General features: G+C 35.6%; 1 pseudogene; it reads left to right on the forward strand.

The window, feature by feature from the left end:
• Positions 1-4785: 4785 nt before the first annotated feature.
• On the forward strand, positions 4786-5341 carry LOC105296013 (annotated as a pseudogene).
• Positions 5342-7005: the final 1664 nt, after the last annotated feature.

Raw genomic sequence — 7005 nt, forward strand, 5'->3', positions numbered from 1 at the left:
TCTGTTCAAACTATGGAAATGATGTCTCCCACCCACAAGACTCCTGGAAATCCTGACATGAGGGAATAGCATGCTACTTTGTGCCTGAAGGTTGTCTGAACACAAAGCGTTCCATCAGACATTCCTATTCCAGTAATATTAAATATTAGTTTGGTGTTGTGTTTAGAGGCAAAATAAAGATCTGTAAATCCTTTTGACTGGTTTTTGTCTTGTGTAGTCCTTAAATCTTTGCCCCATTGGGATGAAAAAAATAACTTCAATTTGTCCCTGGGGAAGAAGTTATTTCTCATTAGGGAAAAATACTTCCTAAATCCCAATTCTTTATATATCTGATCTTTCAGAGACTTATAAAGTTTATTAACTCTTTTCTAAAGAATATACATGAGGAAATAAACTATAATGTGAACAAGTTTAATTAAAAAAAAAAACCTGAAAATAACGCTCATCTCAATTTAGTCTTCATTCACTGGGGGAGTAAATGGCTCAATTCTTTGTTACGAGAATAGAATTTCTTTTAGAAAATTATTGCTTGAACTAAACATCAGAGACTCTAATTTTCTTTTATAATCAATGTCTTTTAAGTGACTAAAATTATTTAAGAAAATCATATATTTATTGATACAGCATTACTAGGAGATAAAATCAATTTTCACAAGGGCTTCTTTCCCCGTGGTACTTGGTCTCCCTAGAATAGAGGAACAGTAAAGCCTTTTTTACCTGACTTTTGGCTTCTAAGCCAAGAGCAAAAAAAGCCTAAAATAATGTTTAGCAAGGAATAAAATCTCACAAAATATGTAATCAATCTCTTTTCTCTTTCAATTTTTTAATTAAATTTATCAGGGTGACATTGGTTAATAAAATTATATATGTTTCAAGTGTACAATTCAAAAATATGTCATATGTATATTGCATTGTGTGATCATCACCCAAAGTTAAATTTTCTTCCATCACCATGTATTTGATGCCCTTGACCCTTAACTACCTCTCCTCTCTCCCCTTACCTTCTGGTAAACACTAAACTGTTTTCTGTGTCTATGAGTTTTTGTTTGTTTGTCTTGTTCATTTGTTGCTTTTAGTTTTATATTTCACAAATGAGTGAAATCATATGGTTCCCAACTTTTTCTATCTGACTTATTTTGCTTAGCATAATAATCTCAAAATCCATTCATGTTGTCACAAATGGCTGTATTTTACCTTTTCTTATGACTAATATGCCATTGTATACATGTATCATACCTTTATCCAATCATCTATCAAAAGACATCTGGATGCCTCCCTGCATCCAGTCACTGGGCTTTGTTACTGGATGGGTAGCAAATGATCAGAGAGGTAGAGGAGTGGCTGACCAATGAAAGGGACCCAGCCCCAGGAATAAGGCCAAGAGCCCTTCAAACAGTTAACCTAATAAAGCCCCTCCTGTTTCCACTGTGATTAAGTCAGGCACTGGCCTAAAATATAGGATTAATTCAGTTAGCAGCTTTAATGGGTCTATCATTAACATTTCCTTTAAAATAGTTCATGTCTTTCCTATTACTTCAGAATATAAATATATGTGTTAATAAGTTTTAAATTATTGGTAAAGATGAGAGATCATGGTAAACATAGTCCCTAATACAATTTTGTTTCAGGAAATCTTAAATTGCATTTCTAAAATTATACTCTGTGATGGCACTTATCAATACTTGATCGAAAATTAGAAATTTGAAGTATATATCTCTATTTTTGGATTTTCATTTTAATATGTTTTTATTTCTATTTTTAGCTCACTATATTTTAATATATTTATTCTATCATCTTATTTCTCATTATTTTTCTTTTTTTTAAATAAACATATTGTTGTACCTAACTTCTATTCTTATTTAATAGTATGCATGAACAAAACTATCTTTTAAGATCCTCAGTATTTATAGTCTAATATCTCCTGGTCATAATTGCATCTCCCCATGTTCTTATCCCAGCAGGGCATCTCAGCAGCTGGGCTGCTGACTGCCTATCAGTGACAACGAATGAAAAAACGATGACATTCTGGCACAATTTATTTCATTCTTATATCAAAGCAAATTTTTTTGTTTTTGTCAGAAGCAAGTGGATTAAAATAACTTCACTAAGTCACAAACAAGTAGATTTGAAATCATATTAAGCCAATACACAATGGAGCTGCATGGAAACTTGGTGTGTATAGGGAGTGGAGAGTAGGAAGGAGATGGTCTTTCATCCTGTATCGGAGCATTTGTCTTTGCCTTGCCTCCTAGCATGGAAAGCAAGCATTCAAAAATTATTTGTTGGATAAATGGATGAAGAATCATGCCCCCATGAGACATGACACTCGCTTCTCATTGAGAAGTTGATAGAAGAGCAAAGGTTTAAGATGAGAAAGTTATGATAGATAACATCTTAAATTATGATATGTGAACATCTGAGAAAAGACAAATACAAGAGAAAGGAACAAAAAGCACAGTCTTTAAGGCAGGACGGTTCTCAAGTGCTGGAGGAAAGCGAGGAGTTCAGTATGGTTGAAATAGATAAGTTAGAGGAGTCAGCAGGTTGCAGGAGTGGAGACTGGGGATCACGGTAGGGTATGCAGGCATAGAATGTCATGCTCCTGGACAAGACTTCCACTGATGACTCAGAGGAAGAAGATTGCCACTAGGGCAATTTTGAATGACATGTATGAAGAAAATACTACTACAGTCTGAATAAGTCAGGATGAAGAAATCACAGCTCAGTTGACAAGCCCACTGGCCTGATCTCTGAATCATCATGGTAATGTTAAACATGAGTCTTTCTAGTAAGACAAAAAAATAACACATTCCTTATATTATTTTTATCATTTGTCCTACCTATCAGAATTGGTGCCAGGAAATCCTTGAAAGAAGAAATGTGTCCTTTAAGCCCCAGAATTTTCCAGCCTGTTCTCTACTGAGCCAAGTATTCAAAAGAAGAAAAAACATACAGAAAATCGCAAGTTATCATGAAGGATAAATTATCACAACCAGGATTCCTACTTTTTTATTTATTAAAAATGTTGCTATAAATGCCCCATATCTGTTAATATGAGCTTTAATTTCATTCTACATATGCTAGATTCTAACTCTACCTCCCCCACTGTTCACTGAGATGGCAAGGACACCTTCATTCTCACCCACTCACAGTTACTCAATGCTCTGTAAACACATTTTTCTTTGGAAATAACATTGGTTTAGAAATATGTCCAAAGGTAATGGTGCCTTTCATAGTTTTTTTTTAATAGCTTTATTTAAAAAAATGTTTTTCATCTATTGTTATATAATTAACATGTCAGAATTATCAACAATTATAAAGTCAACTCTTCATGTTTTGTTATTCTCCTCTAGTCCTTGTAAATATTTAATGTTGTTATTAGAGTCACAACTTAGCTATTGTTCTGTCTTTTTCATATAGCAGTAACTAATTAAAGCTTTTGATGTTGTGATAAAGTCTTCATATTTTCCACTTTCGATATATGTGTAATATTCTATCAAGGCAATCTACAACATGTTTCTTAGTTATTATTAAACATTTCCACTCACCTAATATTAATTTTAGTTTTAGTAAGTGATTTCATAGATGCATTTTTATTCTTTGTGTGAGAATTTCTTGACTGAGTCAGTTATACTTGGTGCTTAAAACCATGAATCTTACACATCAGTTAGGTATAGCAAACATCTCTTGCACAGAAAAGTTTCTAAGACAAAAATCAGCAACGTTAACTGGAAAGGCAATCTTACTAATAATAACTGACACATAAAATGCTTACTCCATGCCAGGTACTTTCTAAGTGCTTTACATATGTTAATTAATGTAATACAATCATAGGAAAATTATTTTTAAGCCAACTTTTCATAGAGGAAGCTGAAGCATGAAGAAGTTATATAATTTCTCAAAATGGCACAGTAAGTAAACCTGAAATTCTATCCCAGGCAGTTTGACAATTGAGTCTATTCTCTTAACCACTATGCTGTGCTGCTTTGTGCAGTTAAAATATTCCCCTGTTATACTTCAGATTGCTTCTTTTCTATGTGCTTTCACTTCCTATATGAACATTACTTTAGCCAGTAAATGATGTCAAATTATTTTATTTATTCTTCCATTCAACAAATACCAAATATTTATTCAGTATCTATTAAACTGATGACTGGAATTTCATTACTATATTTTCATTCACATGAATTAAGTGGCAACCTGCTATTAAAAGTTGGACTGCGATGACTTTGATCTTTGACTTTGACACTTGGCTAAAATCTGCCATTCTAGTTCATCTTTGGCCTCAACCTATTTCAACATCATTTTTGGAATCCCTGAAATTGTACATGATCAATAATCCTACAGTCTTTGTAGGTAATAATTATATAAAATCACTATAATAATGTTAAGGCATGATGTGGATTTATTTTAATATATGAATATTCACTTATATGTATTTTAGATGTACTTTGGAGTGAAAATTTTTTTGCTTGTCTTTTACCAAAAAAGCAATTCTAAATATTGATATTTGTACAAACTTTCTTAAGGCATCATAAGCCCATTGTAGGCCTCATACAACCATTTGTCCTTAATATATTTCTGTTATTTAAAAAAAAAGTATGACATTAAAAATGTGTATTTTAGGCACATTTTGGAATTTTCTGCACATATATACTGTAGTTGTGGATGGCAGCAATAACAATTTTTATTTAAAACCCTCACCTCTTCCTCCCTCCAACTCTTGTCAATGTTTGTATTGCCTCTGGGAATTCCATTAGAATAAAGTATCCAGCAGTGGCTGACATGTTTCAGGGCCTGGAGAGCGAGGGTGGCCAGTCCAGCTCCAAGATCATGAAGCCCCTGCAAAGAGAATCGAGCAATCTTTTTAGAAATCCAGAAATAGCTATTTCTTCAAGCAGGCCTAACAGGATGGCATCTAATATTTTTGGACTAACTGAAGAACCTCAGAATATACCTAAAAAGACCAATCCCCCAGGGAGGAAAAGGAAGTGGTATTTCTGACAAATCAACATCTGTGCCGACTTGACAACATCTGAGGCCACCTGGTGGGAAAATCAGTGACACTTTTGATCCCCAGTCACTGCCACTGCACCCCTGACATACTCAAAAAAAAACAAAAAAAAAACAAAAAAAAAAAGCCCAAGGACCATGCATGCTGGTGTGAAGGAGAAAACCCAAAATCGTTCCATAAAGAGGCAAGAAGCACTTTGCCAAGAGAAGAATTGGACAGGAAAGAAGGCAAAGAGAAGCAGACAATGCCCAGGAACCAAGCCCAAGGCCTCATTCTCAAAGCACAGTCCGAACCACCCAGAAACAAATTCAGCATTTCCTTCCATGAAGTGAACCTGCTGCTTCCACATAGCCAGACAAAAAACTTGAGAGATAGAATTACAAATACAGTTTCTGTTAGCCCAAAGAAGTAGTCATGGGGAGGAGGTGTGTCATGTGTTTGAACCACTACTCAGGCTCCACTGCCATTGAGAGAGCTGCAGAGGACCTTGTCTTCCACACGTCTTCATGGCACTAACATGTGACTCCTTGATGTACAGTCATTTGCAGTTCTAGATGTGAGAGGAACTCTAACATAGGGGTAGATGGGGAGGTGCTTAAGGCAGAGAGGCTTGATGAAATGGGATCTTCCACATCCTGGTGGGATCAGCCATCTGCCAGCTAAGTGGGTATCTAGAAATCACTAACACAGTAGTAGCAGAATTTAAAGCTTTTGAAAGAAAACTGAAAACAACCTCTTCATTGCTGTAGGATCATGGAGCAAGGCATAAACTGAAAGACTAAGGATGGAAGGGGAGAATCTCTGGGTAAATCACCCACTCCGATCCTAATGCCATTTACCTTTCATGGATAAGCTCTCCATTCCTAAGACTACCTCTGCTAACCTCCAAAGCCTCTTTTCCACTTCGGCCCCACTGTATTGTTCTGCAGTCTTTTCTTGAAACATCTTGATTGTTTTTCCTTGGAAACTGTCCACAAAAACCAAAAAGTTGTTCTCAGTCTTATGCCTCTTGGAAAGATTTTGCACCTTGATCCTCCATTTCTGCCATGCAAAACGTGGCCAGATCTTACACAGGGATCTCTGCCTTTCATTCACAAGAGGCTGGGTTTGGTCTCTTCACAAGCTAGTTTCACTTGTGAATTGTTCCCTTTTTTTCTCATGAGCCTGAAGTCCAGTCTTTTGCTCTTCACCAATGATGTGGATGGTTTCTTTCACAAATGGTTTCTTTCACAAGCTACAGTTTTGTTTTGTTTTGTTTTGTTTTGTTTTGTTTTGTTTTGTTTTGTTTTGTTTATCAGTAAGGCTCACTGACTTCTGCAAAACTTTAAAACTCTATCTAGCTCTATCCAGGTAACAAGATTATTTGAGAACCTTGGGTTCTTAGGTTTGAATTCTTTAATAGTAGCTAAAGAGCCCTTTTGAGATACCAGCTTTAGATAAGTGCCTATTGACTCTGGGCTGTTTCTGACACCTTTCTAGAAAAAATCAGTTGCTCAGGTACACCAAAGAGAAAGAAAAGTTTGCTTAGGCCACCCTTTATAAAACTCAGCAGCACCTCTGGACCATATTCATAGTTTCCAAAAGAGACTTTGAGAACTTAGGCCAGGAGATTAAGTAGTTTGGCAGCAAAGTCCCAATTGGGGTTGTTTCCATGGTATTTGCCAGTAAAGAAATGGGCTGACAAAAGTCATGTTGCTGTAATTTATCAGGCAAAAGTTTCTTCCATGGTACATTGAGGGTATCTGTACATGGCTTTGTCGACTCAAAATAGTTTTCCCCCTTTCAATGGCCCTGCTGACTTTGGACCCCAAAAATATTCACTACACGTGACTCTGTCAAAGTACTTCCTGTCTCCTTCCTTTGAATGGTCATTTATAAAAAAGTTGTATGGAATTCAGAGCATTTTCTCCATTAAAAAAAAATACCATAAATGGTGGTTAGCTTTTAAGCTCAAGCACACTCACTGGTTTAACTTAAAATGAAATGTTCTA

Source organism: Pteropus vampyrus, unplaced genomic scaffold (genome assembly GCF_000151845.1).
Source record: "Pteropus vampyrus isolate Shadow unplaced genomic scaffold, Pvam_2.0 Scaffold116, whole genome shotgun sequence".
Classification (NCBI taxonomy): Eukaryota; Metazoa; Chordata; class Mammalia; order Chiroptera; family Pteropodidae; genus Pteropus; species Pteropus vampyrus.